Here is a 21,159-nt window from a genome sequence, read left to right on the forward strand (position 1 = left end):
CTCTGACACCTCAAGGAATCTCTATATTGTGGCATAGAGGATTCCATACTTTCTTGTTCTCTTCTCTTTCATATGAGCAGGAACAAAGACAAAGGTATTCTTGTTGAAGCTGATCCTGAACCTGAAAGGACCTTGAAGAGGAAGCTAAGAGAAGCTAAAGCACAACTCTCTGGAGAGGACCTGACAGAAATTTTCAAAAAGGAAGAAGACATGGCAGCCAAAAATAACAACAATGCCAACAATGCAAGGAAGATGCTTAGTGACTTCACTGCACCCTCTTCTGACTTCTATGGAAGGAGCATCTCAATTCCTGCAATTGGAGTAAACAACTTTGAGCTTAAGCCTCAATTAGTTTCTCTGATGCAGCAGAATTACAAGTATCATGGACTTCCATTGGAAGATCCTCATCAATTTCTAGCTGAATTCTTACAAATCCGTGACATTGTCAAGACCAATGGGGTTGACCCTGATGTCTACAGACTTATGCTTTTCTCCTTTGCAGTAAGTGACAGAACTAGGACATGGTTGGACTCACAACCTAAAGAAAGCCTGAACTCTTGGGAAAAGCTGGTCAATGCCTTCTTGGCAAAGTTCTTTCCACCTCAAAAATTGAGTAAGCTTAGAGTGTAAGTTCAAACCTTCAGACAGAAGGAAGGCGAATCCCTCTATGAAGCTTGGGAAAGATACAAGCAATTGATCAGAAGGTGTCCTTCTGGCATGCTTTCAGAATGGAGCATCATATGCATATTCTATGATGGTCTATCTGAACTATCCAAGATGTCATTCGACAACTCTGCTGGTGGATCTCTTCATCTGAAGAAGACGACTGAAGAAGCCTAGGAACTCATTGAAATGGTTGCAAATAACCAATTCATGTACACTTCTGAAAGAAATCCTGTGAACAATGGGACAACTCAGAAGAAAGGAGTTCTTGAGATTGATACTTTGAATACCATATTGGCTCAGAATAAAATATTGACTCAGCAAGTCAATATGATTTCTCAGAGTCTGTCTGAAATGCAAGCTGCATCAGGCAGTACTAAGGAGGCTTCCTCTGAAGAAGAAGCTTATGATCCTGAGAATTCTGCAATGGCAGAGGTGAATTACATGGGAGAACCCTATGGAAACACCTATAATCCTTCATGGAGAAATCATCTAAATCTCGTATGGAAGGACCAATAGAAGCCTCAACAAGGCTTCAACAACAATAATGGTGGAAGAAATACGTTTAGCAATAGCAAGCCTTTTCCATCATCTTCTCAGCAATAGACAAAGAATTCTGAGCAGAGTCTCTCTAGCTTAGCAGCCATAGTCTCTGATCTAAAACCACACTAAGTTTCATGACTGAAATAAGGTCCTCCATTAGAAATTTGGAGGCACAGATGGGTCAACTGAGTAAGAAAGTTAATGAACTCCCTCATAGTGCTCTCCCAAGCAATACAGAAGAGAATCCCAAGAGAGAGTGCAAGGCCATAAACACGTCCCACATGGCCGAATGCATAGAGGAGGGAAAGGTAGTGCTTTCCACTGCGGAAGACCTCAATGGACGTCCCTTGGCCTCCAAGGAGTTCCCTAATGAGGAACCAAAGGAATCTAATGCTCATATAGAGACCATAGAGATTCCACTAAACCTACTTTTGCCATTCATGAGCTCTGATGAGTATTCTTCCTCTACAGAGGAAGAAGATATTACTGAAGAGCAAGTTGCTAAGTATCTTGGAGCAATCATGAAGCTGAATGCCAAGTTATTTGGTAATGAGACTTGGGAGAATGAACCTCCATTGCTCATTAATGAACTGGATACCTTGGTTAGGCAGAAATTACCTCAAAAGAAACCGGACCCTGGAAAGTTCTCAATACCTTGTACCATAGGCACCATGACCTTTGAGAAGGCTCTGTGTGACCTGGGGTCAAGTATAAACCTCATGCCCCTCTCTGTAATGGAGAAACTAGGGATCCTTGAGGTGCAAGCTGCAAGAATCTCACTAGAGATGGCAGACAATTCAAGGAAACAGGCTTATGGACTTGTAGAGGATGTTTTGGTGAAGGTTGAAGGCCTTTACATCCCTGCTGATTTCATAACCTAGAAACTGGAAAGAATATGGATGAATCCATCATCCTTGGCAGACCCTTCCTAGCCACAGCAAAAGCTGTGATTGATGTTGACAGAGGAGAGTTGGTCCTTCAAGTGAATGAGGACTACCTTGTGTTTAAGGCTCAAGGATCTCCCTCTGTAACCATGGAGAGGAAGCATGAAAAACTTCTCTCAAAGCAGAGTCAAACAGAGCCCCCACATTCAAACTCTAAGTTTGGTGTTGGGAGGCTATCATCATGCTCTGAGTATCTGTGAGGCTCCATGAGAGCCCACTGTCAAGCTATTGACATTAAAGAAGCGCTTATTGGGAGGCAACCCAATTTTATTCAATTATATCTAATTATTTTCCATTGTTATTTTATATTTTCTTTAGGTTGATGATCATGTGAAGTCACAAAAATAACTGAAAAAGCAAAAATAGAATAAAAAATAGCATTAAAAATAGCACACCTTGGAGGAGGAGCTTACTAGTGTTTAACGCCAGAAAAGGGCAACAAGCTGGCGTTTAACGCCAGAAAGGGAAGAAAAGCTGGCGTTAAATGCCAGAAATGGGCAGCAACCTGGCGTTTAACGCCAAGATTGGCACTCCAAGGGGCGTTTACACGCCAACATGGTGCAGGGATGAGAAATCCTTGACACCTCAGGATCTGTGGACCCCACAGGATCCCCACCTACCTCAACTTTCTCCCTCTCTTCTTCACACCTTTCCATAATACCCTTTTCCAAATACCCCTCACCAATCACCTCCATTTCTCTTCCCCATCACATTTTCACCAATCACCTCCACCCAGTCTTCCCCAAAAACACCACCAACCTCACAATTCAAATTCAAATACTTTCCCTCCCAAACCCAACCCCTAATACACGAAAACCCCCTCTCTCTCACCCTATAAATACCCTCTTCACCACCTTCATTTTCACACATCAGACACATTTCTCTCCAACTTGGCCGAACCTACACCAACCCTCTATCTCCTTCATTTTCTTCTTCTTCTACTCATTTCTTTCTTCTTTTGCTCGAGGACGAGCAAACCTTTTAAGTTTGGTGTGGTAAAAGCGTCGCTTTTTGTTTTCCATAACCATTTATGGCACCTAAGGCCAGAGAAACCTCTAGAAAGAGGAAAGGGAAGGCAAAAGCTTCCACCTCTGAGTCATGGGAGATAGAGATATTCATTTCAAAGGTGTATCAAGACCACTTCTATAAAGTTGTGGCAAAGAAAAAGGTGATCCCCGAGGTTCCCTTTAAGCTAAAAAAGAGTGAATGTCCAGAGATCTGACATGAGATTCGAAGAAGAGGTTGGGAAATTCTCACCAACCCCATTAAACAAGTTGGGATCTTAATGGTTCAAGAGTTCTATGCTAATGCATGGATCACCAAAACCATGATCAAAGTGTGAACCCAGACCCAAAGAATTGGCTTACAATGGTCCGGAAAAAATACTTAGATTTCAGTCCGAAAAATGTAAGATTGGCATTCAACTTGCCAATGATGCAAGGAGATGCACGCCCCTACACTAGAAGGGTCAACTTTGATCAAAGGTTGGACCAAGTCCTTATGGATATTTGTGTGTAAGGCGCTCGATAAACCACTATTTTATGGTTTATCTTGTGCTCAATTGAGTGGATTTTATCAATCTTTCATACACTTGTTCATATAAAATGCATGCTTTACATTCTCCTTCCTGATTTTGTGTTATGATTGAAAACATGCTTCTTTGGCCTTATATTTGCTAATATTAATCTTCTCTTATTACCATTCGATGCCTTGATATATGCGTTAAGTGATTTCAGAGATTACAGGACAGGAATGACTCAGAGGATGGAAAGGAAGCATGCAAAAGTGGAAGGAATACAAGAAATTGAAGGAACTGCAAAGCTGTCAGCCTGACCCTCTCGCACTAAATCGATCATAACTTGAGTTACAGAGATCCAAATGATGCGGTTCTAGTTGCGTTGGAAAGCTAACGTCCAGGGTTTCAAAATAATATATAATTTGCCATAGTGTCCATACAGATAAGTGACACGAATGCGTGCTTCACGCGGACGCGTCGCAGTGACAAAAATCAGTGTGTTTGAATTCGCAACTAGCGAATTCTGGGCTGTTTCTGGCCCAGTTTTCGGCACAGAAAATACATATTAGAGGCTATAAAGTGGGGAAATCCATTCATTCATCAAGAAAGCTTTAATAATACACAATTTTAGGATTAGATCTAGTTTTAGAGAGAGGTTCTCTCCTCTCTCTTAAGATTAGGATTTAGGATTTCTATTATGTTTAGGCTACTTCATTTCAATCACAGGTTCAATGTTCCTTTAATTTATTTTCTACTTTTATTTATTCTATTTCTTTAATTGTTATTTATTTTTTTAATTTGGCTTATGAACTTCATGTTAGAGTTGATTTCTTTATTTAATATAATTTGAGGTATATCAGATTTAAGATTTCTTTCTTTTATTTATGTTACTGTTGCTTCCCATCTGAAGGCATTTTTATTCAAGTAGATTTTCTCCCTTTTTGCTTTGGTTAACTAATTGGAGACACTTGAGTTATCAAACTCCTTGTGATTGATGATTATTATCTTTGCTAGTTGATTTGTATTCCAATAACTCTAGTCTTTATATAGGAATTGACTAGGACCAGAGGAATCAAATAGTTTCATCCACTTGACTTACCTTCATAGTTAGAGGTTAACAAGGTGGAAGCAAAATCTAATTCTCATCACAATTGATAAGGATAACTAGGATAGGACGTCCAGTTCTTATACCTTGCCAAGAGATTTTATTATTATTAATTTATTTTTCTTGTCATTTAAATTACTTGTTCTTTATTTTAAAAAACCCAAAAACATATCTTTTTACATAACCAATAATAAATCATACCTTCCTGCAATTCCTTGAGAAGACGACCCGAGGTTTAAATACTTCGGTTATAAATTTTATTGTATTTTGTTACATGTGACAACCAAACTTTTATACGAAAGGATTCTCTGTTGGTTTAGAAGCTATACCTACAACGCGATTATTTTCATAAAATTCTAAATTAGCAGAAATCTGATCGACAAAAATGGCGTCGTTGCCGGGGAATTGCAAACATGTGCCTTATTATTCGTTATTGTAAATATTTACTTTTAAATTGATTTTTTCGAAAAAAAATTCAGATTTTTATTTTAAAATTTTTTATCTTATCTTATCTTAGTTTTAAATTTCAAAATTCAAATCTTTTTCAAAAATCATATCTTTTTCAAAATCTTATCTTATCTTATTTTAAAAATCAAATTTCAAATTTCAATATTTAAATTCCAAAATTCAAAATTCAAAATTCAAAATTTAAATTTAAAATTTTAAAAATCAAACCTTTTCAAAATTTAAATCTTTTTCAAATCTTTATCTTATATTGTTGACTTTTTCAAAAAATTCAAATTTCAAAATTTAAAATTCAAATTTTAAATTTCAAATTTCAAACTTTAAAAATTCAAATTTCAAAATTTAAAATTCAAAATTTAATTTTGAAATTCAAAAATTTAAATTTCAAAACCTTTTAAATTAAAAACTTATCTTCTCTTACCTAACTTATCTTATCTTTTCTAATCTTAAAATCAAATCTTTTTCAAACCTTTTCTCTTATTTATTTTATTTTTTTTCCTTTGCTTGTTTATTTATTTTTGTTTTTAATTTTTATTAGTTACTATGAGTTCTCACCCCCATCGCTTTAAGTTTGGTTCTAATGTTGTTGAATGGAATGGAAGCTATAACAGGAACATGCATCAAGGTCAAAGCAATCAAAGATGGAAGGAGCCACGAGGATCTGATCAACCCTTTAGGCAACTACACCCTCCAAGATACCATGGACTACGATAACAACAGTTATGGTGGACCCTTCCGTGACAACTAACCTCCACCAATTTGCTATGGTCAAGAGCCATTCCGAGGTGCATACCAAGATGATAGATATGGTGGACCCCCTTGTAATTACCAACAAGCCCCATCATACGCCTGTAAACCACCTCCTCAACATAGCTTTGAACCACTACACTCACAAGCCAACTACCACCATTCACCTCCATATGATCCTAACCCGTATCCACCCCAATTCCAATCCTATTACTCACAAGAACCACCACTCCCCTATGCACCATGTCCATATCCATCACCCCAAGAATCAAGGGAGCAACTCAAGGAAACAGTGAAAAAATTTCATGCCACCCTCCACCAATTGAATCAAGCAATAAATCATTTACCCTCTCGACGTTCGAACACTCAAGAAACCCCCATGGATTCATGTGAGCAATCTAATGAAGAACGCAGCATGAGGGAGATACTAGAAACTCCAATAGACAGTAAGGAGCATGATTTTGTACTGGAACAAGTGGAGGAAGCTGAAATTATCAAAGAAGAAGAATTGGTTGAAGACTTAGGAGATTCTGAACCTCCATGGGAAAGTCAAGTTATAGAGCCTCCCTCAAAGACGTTTGAAATTGATGTTGAGGAGGGTGTACAACCTCCAATGCATATCATGGTTGAAGACTTTGAAGAGGTTGATCAAGAGATGGATTCAATCATTGATGAATTTTTATCTACAATTGAATCCTCTCCTATTGGACTTGACATGGAAATTAAAGAAGAAAAAGCACAACCTCCTATGCCCTTGGTGAACAATGAAGAAGAGATCAAATTGGAAGAAAGCTACCAAGAGGAAGAGGTTGATATTGAAGAAGCTTGCAAGGAGGTGGAAGTTGTCAAAGAAGAGCCGAAGAGAATGGAGCTGGAAATCACCTTGCCAAAGTTGTTGGAGACCTCTCCCCCAAAACCATCACCATCCATTCCTTCATTCAAGTGGGTAAATCTTTCATCTCTAAGCTTAATTAGCTCACTTGAATATGCTTTGCTTGAGATAGATGGGCAACTCAGAGCTCTTTGTGGCTTTAAGAGTAAGAGGGAGATGGTTAGTGGTAGGAGTCATCATGCAAGATTCAATATGGTGGAAAGCTCAAAGTTTAAATGCAAAGGTTGGTGTAAAGCTCAACTGAATGGGTCTAGGAAGTTGGTTGGCCGCTTTAGCAAGAATTCAGATTGCTTGCTACCCGGATGGAATCATGATAATCAATAAGAAGACGGGTGTAAAAGCAAAGTCTGGGACCCCAGAATTCAGTCTAGAAATCAACACTCTTAGGGCCTTGTCACTTGCTTTAACCTGTTTGAAGGCTTTCTGCGCCTAGTTTGGGATCCCGGAGGCCATTGGAATCACAAACATTGGTGGAGATTCCTGGATGAGTTCAAGCACAAGCCACCATAACAAAGGACTCCCCAAATGTCCAACTTAAGGACTTTAACTAAAAGTGCTAGGTGGGAGACAACCCACCATGGTATGATCGTTCCTTTTCTTCAATTTTGATTTTATTTCGTTTTGTTTGTTTTTGAGTTTTATTTTATTCTATTTTCATTGAACCTGAAATTATTCATAGCATCCACACTATCATTGCATTTTGCATCCTGCATAAAAAAAACACGCACGTGACGCGTAAGCGTCGCTGACGCGTCCGCGTCACAGGTGCGTTGGGAAGAAAATAAAATTGAACAGAAAGTCACGCAAAATCGTGGCTGGAGGCATGCCTTAGGCACAAATATGACCACGCGACTGCGTCGCTGACGCGTTTGCATTGTTTGCGAAATAGCCTCCCCACGCGTCCGCGTCACCCACGCGAACGCGTGACCCTGTGAAATCGACGTAAATGGGTCTACGGCAGAGAGTTATGATGGAGCTGGGCTGGAACCATGCTAGAAGCACAAGCCCTACCACACGAACGTGTGCCCCACGTGAACGCATACCCCACGCGTCCGCGTCATTTTTAAAAGAAAGGCCATTCACGCGTGCGCGTCACCCACGCGCACGCGTCACCCAGATTTTTGGCAAAATGCATTTAAAATAGAGAGTTGCATGAATGTGAGGCTACACTCGCGCCAATAGCACAAATGAGACCACGCGACCGCGTGACCCACGCGACCGCGTGACCCACGCGTCCGCGTCACCTGAAAAACATCACACACCACCCGACCGCGTCACTCACGCGTCCGCGTCACATGCGCCGCACAGCTTATCCAGATTAGCGCCAACTATCTTATCTTTTCTTCCCCAATCCTAATTTTCCCTCCCCCTTCTTATTTCTTTCTTCTTCCTTCTCATTTTTCTTTCCTCACTACATTTACATTCATTCATCCATTGCATTTTAATTTTGCGCATATTTTTATTTTCTTTTCTAATTCTATTATTTTTCCAATGGTGTTAAATTTTTTTATTCAACTGTTACATCTTTTCTGGTATTATTTTGGTGCTTAGTGACTTGTTTTCCACTGTTGGGTAATATTATTTAAGTCAATGTTGATCTTTTCTGATACCTGTATTCCTTTTGCATTGACATGCGCTTATACTATCTTACATTACCTACACTCTCTTTCCCTTTGTTGCAATTTTTGCACCATTGATATGCCGTTTGCTTCTACTGTCTTCCCTCTTGCATGTTGTAGCTACCATGTAATTGAGACCCTCATTATTTGGCATTAACCCACCCAAACTTTATTTATTTTCTTATCTTTATTTCTGGGTTACTTTTTCTTTTTTTTCCTCTTCTTTCAGGCTGGCCACCGAGAAAGAGAAAGAGAAACTTCTATATGGGGCAATAGACAAGTCCATCTGCACAATCTCTAGAGAAAAGCGTCAGTTGTAGCAGCCCGTCCACCTGCACATCTCAGCATGCACCGAGTACGGTGCAATCTTTAAGTGTGGGGAGGTCGATACAGATCTCCATGGGTTAGTTATTTTCTTCTCAACACCAATGTCTTATTTTCTTTATTAGTTCATTGTTGCATTTGCATATTTGATTACATGTTTCCTTGATTTTACGCATTTAATTACTACTTGGTTGAAGTAATATTTTCTTTTTCAAGAAAATTTTATAGTATTTCACTAATTTAAATTGAAAAATTTTTTCTGTTAAAACTTGTTTGAAGTTGTATTTGGAACATCGTTTAAAAAGCTAAGAACACACAACCTGTGAGATTTTGAGCTTATTTATATGGTTACATTATTTAACCATAAATTTTTATTCTTGTGTGTTTTCTTCCCTATGATTGCAATCTTTGCTTTGTTCCATTCTATATGCCCACTATTTAGTGTATTTACATGTTTGCATATGATTGAGGCCATTACTTGTTTAGCTCACTTATCCCAAATAGCCTACCCTTCCATTTACCTTTGTCAGCCACATTGAGCCTTTTAATCCCCATTTGTTCTATATTTTACCACATTACTAGCCTTAAGCGGAAAAACAATTAAATATCCCAATTAAATCTTTGGTTAGCTTAAGATAGAAATTGTATGTTAATTAAGTATGGGAGAATTGTGGAACAAGGGTTAATAAGGGAATGTGTCATGACAAAATAATGGAAATTTGGGTACCTACTCATGTGAAACTAGAAAAATTAAAAATCCATGTGTATTGATAAGCTATGTTTATTTCCTTAGTTTTAATATATATAAAAAAATCCAAAAAAAAAAAGAAAAATCCAAAAATATTCAATAAATAAGTAAATAAATAAGGGGACAAAATTATCCCAATGCAAGGTTAAGTTAATAAAAAGATCAATGCATTTGTGATAAAATTAAAATAAAGGTTGATGCATGAGTATGTAATGCAAAAGTGGGAATTTTGGGTAGCTAGGCATGAATTTAAAAGTATATAGAGTGTGTATAGGTGAGAGCTTAGGTTTGTCAAAGATTCATATTATAGCTCACTTGGCCATACATATATCCTCACCCTTACCTTAGCCCCATTACAACCTTGAAAAGACCTCATGATGTTTGCATTGGTACACTAAATTTTTGTTGATTGGATAGATGAAGAACAAAGTTTAGAATGCATGACTAGAGAAGAGTAGAGTGATTAACCCTAGACACTTGAGAGATTAGAGTGATATACACTACCTGTGAGGGTTCAATGCTTGATTCTATGTTCCCTGCTTTCATGAGCCATCTTCTAACAAGTTTAATTGTCTTTTATTATATAATTTGAATTAGTAAAATATGATTTATGTTTGTCTTGAAGAGCTTATTTACTTTTAACCAAGTAGATAGAAACATCTTAGCATGTAGTTGCATTCATATAGATAGGTTGCGTTTCATACATTCTACCATTCCTCTACACTCCCTTATAGCTTCTCTTGAGCTTAGCATGAGGACATGCTATTGTTTAAGTGTGGGGAGGTTGATAAACCACTATTTTATGGTTTATCTTGTGCTCAATTAAGTGGATTTTATCAATCTTTCATACACTTGTTCATACAAATTGCATGTTTTACATTCTCCTTCCTGATTTTGTGCTATGATTGAAAACATGCTTCTTTGGCCTTATATTTGCTAATATTAATCTTCTCTTATTACCATTCGATTCCTTGATATGTGCGTTAAGTGATTTCAGAGATTACAGGGCAGGAATGACTCAGAGGATAGAAAGGAAGCATGCAAAAGTGGAAGGAATACAAGAAATTGAAGGAACTACAAAGTTGTCAGCCTGACCCTCTCGCACTAAATCGATCATAACTTGAGTTACAGAGGTCCAAATGATGCGGTTCTAGTTGCATTGGAAAGCTAACGTCCGGGGCTTCGAAATGATATATAATATGCCAAAATGGCCGTACATCTAGGCGATGCGAACGCGTTCTTCATGCGGATGCATCGCAGTGACAAAAATCAGCGTGTTTGAATTCGCAACCACCGAATTCTGGGCTGTTTCTGGCCCAGTTTTCGGCCCAGAAAACACATCTTAGAGGCTATAAAGTGGTGGAATCCATTCATTCATCAAGGAAGCTTTAATAATACACAATTTTAGGATTAGATGTAGTTTTAGAGAGAGAGGTTCTCTCCTCTCTCTTAGGATTAGGATTTAGAATTTCTATTATGTTTAGGCTACTTCTTTTCAATCACAGGTTCAATGTTCCTTTAATTTATTTTCTACTTTTATTTATTCTATTACTTTAATTGTTATTTATCTTTTCAATTTGGCTTATGAACTTCATGTTAGAGTTGATTTCTTTATTTAATATAATTTGAGGTATTTCAAATTTAAGATTTCTTTCTTTTATTTATGTTAATGTTGCTTCCCATCTGAAGGCATTTTTATTCAAGTAGATTTTCTCCCTTTTTACTTTGGTTAAGTAATTGGAGACACTTGAGTTATCAAACTCCTTGTGATTGATGATTGTTATCTTTGCTAGTTGATTTGTATTCCAATAACTCTAGTCTTTCCATAGGAATTGACTAGGACCAGAGGAATCAAATTGATTCATCCACTTGACTTACCTTCATAGTTAGAGGTTAACAAGGTGGGAGCAAAATCCAATTCTCATCACAATTGATAAGGATAACTAGGATAGGACGTCCAATTCTTATACCTTGCCAAGAGATTTTATTATTATTAATTTATTTTTCTTGTCATTTAAATTACTTATTCCTTATTTTAAAAAACCCAAAAACATATCTTTTTACATAACCAATAATAAATCATACCTCCCTGTAATTCCTTGAGAAGACGACCCGAGGTTTAAATACTTCGGTTATAAATTTTATTGGGTTTTGTTACTTGTGACAATCAAACTTTTGTATGAAAGGATTCTCTGTTGGTTTAGAAGCTATACCTAACACGCGATTATTTTCATAAAATTCTAAATTAGCAGAAATCTGATTGATAGCACTCAATGGAAGAGAGATTCAAGAGGGAAGCCGGTTCAACTAAGAAGGCTTGACCTCAAGCCAGCGGCTAGGGGATGGTTGGAGTTCATCCAATGCTCAATCATTCCCACTAGCAACCGGTCTGAAGTTACTATAGACCGGGCTATCATGATCCATAGCATCATGAATGGAGAGGAAGTAGAAGTTCATGAGGTTATATCCCTAGAACTCTACAAGGTGGTAGACGAATCCTCTACTTTGTCAAGGTTAGCCTTCCCTATCTAATTTGTCACCTCTGCAATTCAGCTAGAATTGGCATAGAGGAAGACATCCTCATTGATGAGGACAAGCCCATCACTAAGAAAAGGATGGAGCAAGCAAGAGAGCCCACTCATGGACCTCAATAAGAGCATGAGGAAATTCCTCATCATGATATCCCTAAGATACCTCAAGGGATACACTTCCCTCCACAAAATTATTGGGAGAAAATTAACACGTCCCTAGGAGAATTAAGTTCCAACATGGGACAACTAAGGGTGGAACACCAAGAGCATTCCATCCTCCTTCATGAAATTAAAGAAGACCAAAGAGCCATGAGGGAGGAGCAACAAAGGCAAGGAAGAGACATAGAGGAGTTCAAGCGTTCCATTGGATCTTCAAGAGGAAGAACTAGCCGCCATCACTAAGGTGGACCCGTTTTTTAATCTCCTTGCTCTTATTTTTCTGTTTTTCGAAAATTATGCTTTATGCTCTATCTATGTTTGTGTCTTTATTACATGATCATTAGTGTCTAGGTCTTAAAGCTATGAATGTCCTATGAATCCATCACCTTTCTTAAATAAAAAATGTTTTTAATTACAAAAGAAAAAGAAGTACATGAATTTCGAATTTTAAAATAGTTTAATTATTTTGATGTGGTGGCAATACTTTTTGTTTTCTGAATGAATGCTTGAACAGTGCATATTTTTGAATTTGTTGTTTATGAATGTTAAAATTGTTGGCTCTTGAAAGAATGATGGAAAAGGAGAAATGTTATTGATAATCTGAAAAATCATAAAATTGATTCTTGAAGCAAGAAAAAGCAGTGAAAAGCTTGCGAAAAAAAAATGGCAAAAAAAATAAAAGAAAAAGAAAGAAAAAGAAAAAGCAAGCAGAAAAAGCCAATAGCCCTTTAAACCAAAAGGAAAGGGTAAAATAAAATGGATCCAAGACTTTGAGCATCAGTAGATAGGAGGGCCCAAAGGAATAAAAATCCTAGCCTAAGCGGCTAAACCAAGTTGTCCCTAACCATGTGCTTGTGGCGTGAAGGTGTCAAGTGAAAAGCTTGAGACTGAGCGGTTAAAGTCGTGGTCCAAAGCAAAAGAGTGTGCTTAAAAGCTCTGGACACCTCTAATTGGGGACCCTAGAAAAGCTGAGTCACAATCTGAAAAGGTTCACCCAGTTATGTGTCTGTGGCATTTATGTATCCGGTGGTAATACTGGAAAACAAAATGCTTAGGGTCACGACCAAGACTCATAAAGTAACTGTGTTCAAGAATCAACATACTGAACTAGGAGAATCAAGAACACTATCTGAATTCTGAGTTCCTATAGATGCCAATCATTCTGAACTTCAAAGGATAAAGTGAGATGCCAAAACTGTTCAGAAGCAAAAAGCTAATAGCCCCGCTCATCTAATTAAGACTGATCTTCATAGATATTTTCGGAATTTATTGTATATTCTCTTTTTTTTATCCTATTTTATTTTTAGTTGCTTGGGGACAAGCAACAATTTAAGTTTGGTATTGTGATGAGCGGATAATTTATATGCTTTTTGGCATTATTTTTACATAGTTTTTAGTATATTTTTATTACTTTTTATTATATTTTTTTAGTTTTTAAATAAAAATCATATTTCTGGACATTACTATGAGTGTGTGTATTTTTCTATGATTTCAGGTATTTTCTGGCTGAAATTGAGGGACCTGAGCAAAAATCTGATTCAGAGGCTGAAAAAAGACTGCAAATGCTGTTGGATTCTGACCTCCCTGCACTCGAAGTGGACTTTCTGGAGCTACAGAACCCCAATTGGCGCACTCTTAATTGCGTTGGAAAGTAGACATCCTGGGCTTTCCAGCAATATATAATAGTCCATACTTTTCCCGAGTTTTGATAATGTAAACTGGCGTTTAAACACCAACTTTCTACCCTATTCTGGCGTTAAACGCCAGAACTGGCATAAATGCTGGAGTTAAACGCCCAAACTGGCACCAGAGCTGGCATTTAACTCCAAGAAAAATTTTTACATGTGAAAGCTTCGATGCTCAGTCCAAGCACACACCAAGTGGGCCCAAAAGTGGATTTCTGCATTAATTTCTTATTTCTGTAAACCCTAGGCTACTAGTTCATTATATATAGGACCTTTTACTATTGTATTTTTATCTCTGGAACACATTATGTAACTTTTACGTTCTGAGACCTCCATGGGAGGTTGGCCACTCGGCCATGTCTACCCTATTTTCACTTATGTATTTTCAACGGTGTAGTTTCTACACCCCATAGATTAAGGTGTGGAGCTCTGCTGTTTCTCATGAATTAATGCAAAGTACTACTGTTTTCTATTCAATTAAAACTTATTCTTATTCCAAGATATTCACTCGCACTTCAACATGATGAATGTGATGATCCGTGATACTCATCATCATTCTCACCTATGAATGCGTGCCTACCAACCACCTCCGTTCTATCTGCAATAGCTTGAGTGCATATCTCTTGGGTTTCTAATCTAAGATTAGAACCTTCGTGGTATAGGCTAGAATTATTGGCGGCCATTCTTGAGATCCGGAAAGTCTAAACCTTGTCTGTGATATTCCGAGTAGGATCTGGGATGGGATAACTGTGACGAGCTTCAAACTCGTCAGTATTGGGCATAGTGACAGACGCAAAAGGATCAATGGATCCTATTCCAACATGAGTGAGAACCAATAGATGATTAGCCGTGCGGTGACAGCGTATTTGGACCATTTTCACTGAGAGGACGGACGGTAGCTGTTGACAACGGTGATCCCCCAACATACAGCTTGCCATGGAAGGGAGTATGAATGATTGGATGAAGGCAATAGGAAAGCAGAGGTTCAAAAGGAACAAAGCATCTTCATATGCTTATCTGAAATCCCACCAATGAATTACATAAGTGATTTTATCTTATTTTCTGTTTTAATTATATTTCAATTATCAAAATCCCATAACCATTTGAATCTGCCTGACTGAGATTTACAAGGATGACCATAGCTTGCTTCAAGCCGACAATCTCCGTGGGATCGACCCTTACTCACGTAAGGTATTACTTGGACGACCCAGTGCACCTGCTGGTCAGCTGCACAGAGTTGTGTGAAAAGTGTGCGATCACGATTCCGTGTACCAATAGCCAATAATAAAGCACTTCATTGTAATTCCTAGGGAGAACGACCCGGGATTAATACTCTCGGTTATTTTTATTGGGGTTTTTACTTGTGACAAACAATTTTTTGATGGAGGAATATTTGTTGGTTTAGAAACTATACTTGCAACGAGATTCTATTTGTGAAATTCTATACTAACCAAATTTCCCTTCATAAAAAATGGCGTCGTTGCCGGGCAATTACAATTGTGTGCCTTGTTATTGGTTATTGTACAGATTGGAGATGTCCCTGATAAAACAACCAGTATTGGCGCAATCCTAAAAAGAGAGGTAAAGGAGTCCCTGATACAGTTCTTAAAAGATAACGTCGACCTCTTCACATGGAAGGCCACAGACATGCCGGGCATAGACCCCAAACTAATGTGCCACAAACTGGCAGTATATCTAGGATCTCGGCCAATACAGCAGAGGCGTAGAAAGCTCGGACCAGAAAGATCCCAAGCTGTGGAAGAACAGGTACAAGCTCTACCAGAGGCAGGATTTATAAGGGAAGTCAAGTACCCACTATGGCTAGCCAACGTCGTCCTGGTAAAAAAATCAAATGGGAAGTGGCAGATGTGCACCGACTATACCGATCTCAACAAAGCTTGCCCAAAAGATCCCTATCCACTCCCAAGTATCGATGCCCTAGTGGACAAGAAAAAACCTCATTCTTAACCCCAAAAGCAAACTACTGCTACGTCGTCATGCCATTCGGACTCAAAAACGCAGGAGCCACGTATCAAAGATTAATGAACAAGGTCTTCGCAGACCATATCGGGAAACTTATGGAGGTATATGTGGACGACATGTTAGTAAAAACACAAAGCGAGGAGTCATTACTATCCGACCTCGCCCAAGTGTTCAATACCATACGAAAGTATGGCATACGACTCAATCCGGCGAAATGCACCTTCGCAGTAGAAGCCGACAAATTCCTGGGTTTCATGCTCACACAAAGAGGAATATAAGCAAAACCGGACAAGTGCCATGCCATACTCAACATGAAAAGCCCGAACTATGTCAAAGAGGTGCAACAACTCAACAGGCGACTAGCAGCCTTGTCCAGATTTCTAGCTGGATCAGCCATAAGATCTCGCCCCTTCTACACAACCCTAAGGAAGGGACAAAAGTTCGAATGGACACTTGAGTGCGAACAAGCCTTCCAGGAGTTTAAAAAGTTCCTGGGACAACCACCCATCCTCACCCGACCACGGGAAGGAGAAGCACTCATACTATACCTTGCAGTAGGAAGTCGGGCAGTAGCTTCAACACTAGTCAAGGAGGATGAAAGTGGACAACAACCCGTATACTTCATCAGCAAAGCATTACAGGGATCCGAGCTGAACTATCAAAAAATAGAGAAGTTCGCCTATGCTCTCATACTAACTTCTCGACGACTTCGCCCATACTTTCAAGCTCATACCATCAAGGTTCGGACCAACCAACCCATGAAAAGTATTCTACAAAAAAAAGATTTAGCAGAAAGAATCCTACAATGGGCGGTCGAGTTGTCTGAATTTGACCTTCAATATGAAGCTCGGACAGCCATCAAATCCCAATATCTGGCCGATTTCCTCGCAGAGTATACTGACACCCCAGAAATCCTTACAAATTGGAATCTTTACGTGGATGGCTCTTCAAATAAAACTGGGAGTAGAGCAGGTGTGATAATAGAAAGCAATCAGGGAACCCAAATTGAACTCTCCCTGAAGTTTGAGTTCCCTGCCTCCAATAATTAGGCTGAGTACGAGGCGTTATTGGCTGGTTTGAAGCTGGCTAAAGAGGTGGGAGCCCAAAAACTTGTCATCTTTAATGATTCACAAGTCATTACCTCACAAATAGTAGGGACCTACCAAGCTAAAGACACTGCCATGAAAAAGTACCTGGACAAAACCAGGGAACAACTCGGACAATTCAAGGAATACGAGATCCGACATATACCTCGAGAACAGAGTGCCCAAGCTGACGCACTCTCATAATTAGCCAGCACCAAACCAGGGGACAATAATGGAAGCCTCATCCAGGAAAAATTGCAGAACCTGTCAATCTTGGAAGAAGACAAAGTCCTAACCATATCAAGTCAGAATCAAGGATGGATGACTCCTATAATCAGCTACCACAAATCAGAGATACTCCCTACAGATAAAAAGGAGGCAAAGAGGTTAAAGCGGGAGGCACAGTATTACACCATCATAAACAACATCCTATACAAGAGAGGGATTTCGACGCCCCTACTAAAATGTGTACCAATCTCTAACACAAAAGAGGACTTGGGAGAGATACACAGTGGCACGTGTGGCAATCATCTCGGAGCTCGAGCTCTTGCCAATAAAGTACGCCGAGCCGGATTCTTTTGGCCAACGTTGCAAAAAGAAGCCACCGAGTTCGTCAAGACATGTCCACCATGTCAAAAACATGCTAACTTCCACATCGTCCCACCAGAGGAGCTCATCAGCATAACATCACCTTGGCCATTTGCAAAGTGGGGACTCAATCTCCTCGGGCCCTTCGCTCAAGGATCGGGACAAGTCAAGTTCCTCATCGTAGGGGTAGATTATTTTACAAAATGGATTGAAGCAGAGCTCCTAGCCAATGCCACTGCGTAAAGAAGTCAAAAATTCTTAAATAGAAATATTGTCACAAGGTTTGGGGTTCCTTATTCCATTACCACGGACAATGGCACTCAATTTACAGACACAGGCTTTAGAAAGTTGGTAGCCGACTTGAAAATAAAGCATCATTTTACATCCGTAGAACACCCACAAGCTAATGGACAAGCATAAGCAGCTAACAAAGTCATTTTGGCTGGGTTAAAATGGAGATTACAGGACGCAAAGGGAGCCTGGGCTGAAGAGCTCCCACAAGTCCTATGGGCATATCAGACAACTCCGTATTCCACCACAAAGGAATCACCCTTCCGATTGGCTTATGGAATGGAGGCAATGATCCCAGTAGAAATCAAAGAAGAATCCCCCAGAATGATCTACTACAATGAAGAGGCCAACTCCCAACTCCAGAGGGAAGAGCTCGACCTACTTCCAAAAATCTGAGAAAGAGCTCGGATCAGGGAGGAGGCATTAAAACGTCGAATGGCCTCACGATACAATCGAAAGGTAGTACAGCGAAGCTTTGACAACAACGATCTCATCCTAATCCGAAATGATATCGGAACAAGTCGACCCGAAGAGGGAAAGCTAGCGGCTAACTGGAAAGGACTCTACCAAGTTACAGAAGTACTGGGAAAAGGCTACTATAAAGTATCCGAACTCGAGGGATGAGAGCTACCAAGGTCATGGCATGCCTGCAACCTAAGAAGGTATTATAGTTAGGAGGTAATAAAAAGATCTTAGGTCAGAAAGTGAACTCTTTTTCCTGAAAAAATTTTTTAATGAGGCACCAAGCCAAGATCTGTAAAATTACCTGACCTAGAAGGGTAAGCACCCACATGTATATATACTTTTTGCCTACATGTTTATTTTTTTTACTTGAATAAAGCTTTTCAGATTCCCTACAAAATCTCACTATCAAGACATTAATGTGAATGCAAAAAATTCATCGCCCGATTCCAAAGCTACATATCGGTAAGGTGAAATCCAAATTCACTGTCCGATCACGATGAAAATCAAATTAATTGTTCGATTTCGACAAAGGTTGGCAAGGCGAACACGCCGCCCGATTTCTACAAAATTGGCAAGATGAAAATGCGATAAAAATAGATTAATGCCAAAAGTTATAAAAAGTAACCCATACAAAAGGGATTACTAGAAATAACTCAGACCGAGCCGACGTGAAGAAGTTGGACGAAAACCACAAAAGTTATAAAAAAGTGATCCATAGAAAGAGACCTGACGAGGTCTTAGAAAAAGTGGATTGCTAAAAATAACTTAGGATGGACAGACATAAAGAAGTCGGACCAGCCTGATCAAAGCGACTAAAAGTTATAAAGTAAGCCATAGAAAAGAGGCCTGGTCAACCCTGAAAATGGATTACTAGAAATAACTTAGAAGGGATCGACATGAAGAAGTCGGCCCAAGCCAACTAAAGCTGCAAAGTTATAAAAGGTAATCCATAAAAAGAGACCTGGCAAGGTCCAACTAAAAAATGGATTACCAGAAATAACTTAGAAGGGACCGACATGAAGAAGTCGGACCAAACCAATTAAAGCAACAGAGTTATAAAAAGTAAATCCCAAGGGATTACTAAAAATAATTCGCAAAGACTAAACGAAAGAAGTCGACCGACAGAAGGCATGTGCTATAAGGGACTCAAGCCGGACTCAGAAAGCCATAACCTCAATAAAATCAATCTACAAGTATTCTATCAAAGAATGCAAAAAAGAATAGTTGAACAAAGCTAGCTTCGACTAAAGCAGGAAATAAATCACAAAGGCAATCAAAAGAGGTCAGACAGCAAGACTCCAACACTCCAAAGATTCCTGAAAGTGTCAAAAAGCTGTAGACAACCATATCATGAAGAAACAAAGCTACTATAAATCAAAAGGCCACTTGAAAAGGTGACCTCAAGAGTTGAAAAGCCATTTGTTTTTCTAAATAAAGTTGTTAAGAAAAGCAACTAAAATATCCAAGTCTAACAAAACACAAATAAGAGTTCAATAGCCCACAGACCGGGCTGTACACAATACATCAAAGAAAACTATAAAGGATTCAAAGACTCCCCAGTGGCGGCATCTTGGTGTGAAGGAGGACGAGTCTGAAGGGGGACAGCGTCGACAGTCCTATCCGCCCGATTCAGGATCTGAACATCAGGATCCAAATCAAGGTGGTCGACCTCGGCTGCGGGAGTTAAAGAAGTCGGGACAACAGAAGCCTTGGTGGATGGCATAGGAGGTGGATCTACATCATTATCATCTTCATCCGGGACAGGGACGATCTTCCTATTTTTCACAATATTGTCCAAGCTGAAGAGAGATAGGTCGAGCTCGGGAGCCAGAACTCGGACCTGATCCTTAAAATTCTCATAAGCAGAAGTCACACTACCCACGAGATGACCCTAGAGCTCGGCATAATCAGCCCGGGCAGATTCTAACCTCTTCCTAAGCTCCATCATCTCACCATAAGTCAGGACATAGCTTTCCTTATGCTTCAGTGCCATCTCCACAGCCAGATTTGCAGAAGCCACCGCAGCAGTAGCTCGAGTCTTCTCACCTTCTAACTCTTTTTCCAGCTTCGCCACCTTCACCTCAATCTCCTCCTTCAACCCCTTGATCCTATCAAATTCTGATTTGGCCTCCTCCATAAAAGCCTTTGTTGCATGAATGGGAAGATCCTGAGCAGTTCGGAATAAGGTTGCTCCCATGTGTGCCATCTTGATACTGCTTTGTGTAATGAAGTCCAAATGGCAAAGAATGGAGACATCATCAGTAGGAACAATGCCATAAGGAGCAATTTGTTGATCGACAAAACCAACAGCATCAAAGTCGGGGGCGTCCAGATTAAAAGGCTCAACAGTCCTCTGTTTTTTCGGAAGAGGGCCGGCAGAGGGAAAAGAGGTAGCAGCAGAAGTCTGGGGGGATCAACCAAATGGACCTGAGGAGTAGAAATCACCCTCCTCGGCCCAGAAATACTCAAGGTCGGCTTCTTAGGAGGAACCTGAGAAGATCCTTCCCCAACAGCCTTAGCCGAGATGTGCTGGGCTACTGTAGCCTTTCTCTCCTTTTTAAAGGCCTTCATGGAATCATTATTTTTAACCATCTCTGAAAAACACAGTAAAACAAGTTACAAAACTGGAAGAAACAGAAACAAAAAGCAAGCAAACAAAGCAAAAAGAAGTTGACCACTACCCAGCTCAGCTTAGACAAGAGAGGGGTCTCCTAAAAATCTCTTTGTGTCGAGATGTGGAGGTTGTCCCCAAATCCCCTCTAACAAATTCACAAAAGCCTGCTCGACCTCATTAAGCATCTTCCAC

The 21,159-nt window shown here is 39.4% G+C and overlaps 1 non-coding gene across 1 annotated transcript; it reads right to left on the reverse strand.

Moving 5' to 3' along the window:
- Positions 1-615: 615 nt before the first annotated feature.
- On the reverse strand, positions 616-719 carry LOC112768341 (small nucleolar RNA R71). The gene has a single exon (XR_003185776.1). It is a non-coding gene; the product is annotated as a small nucleolar RNA R71 (small nucleolar RNA).
- Between the last annotated feature and the right edge of the window lie 20,440 nt (positions 720-21,159).

The sequence above is a fragment of the Arachis hypogaea genome, chromosome 17 (genome assembly GCF_003086295.3).
Source record: "Arachis hypogaea cultivar Tifrunner chromosome 17, arahy.Tifrunner.gnm2.J5K5, whole genome shotgun sequence".
NCBI lineage: Eukaryota > Viridiplantae > Streptophyta > Magnoliopsida > Fabales > Fabaceae > Arachis > Arachis hypogaea.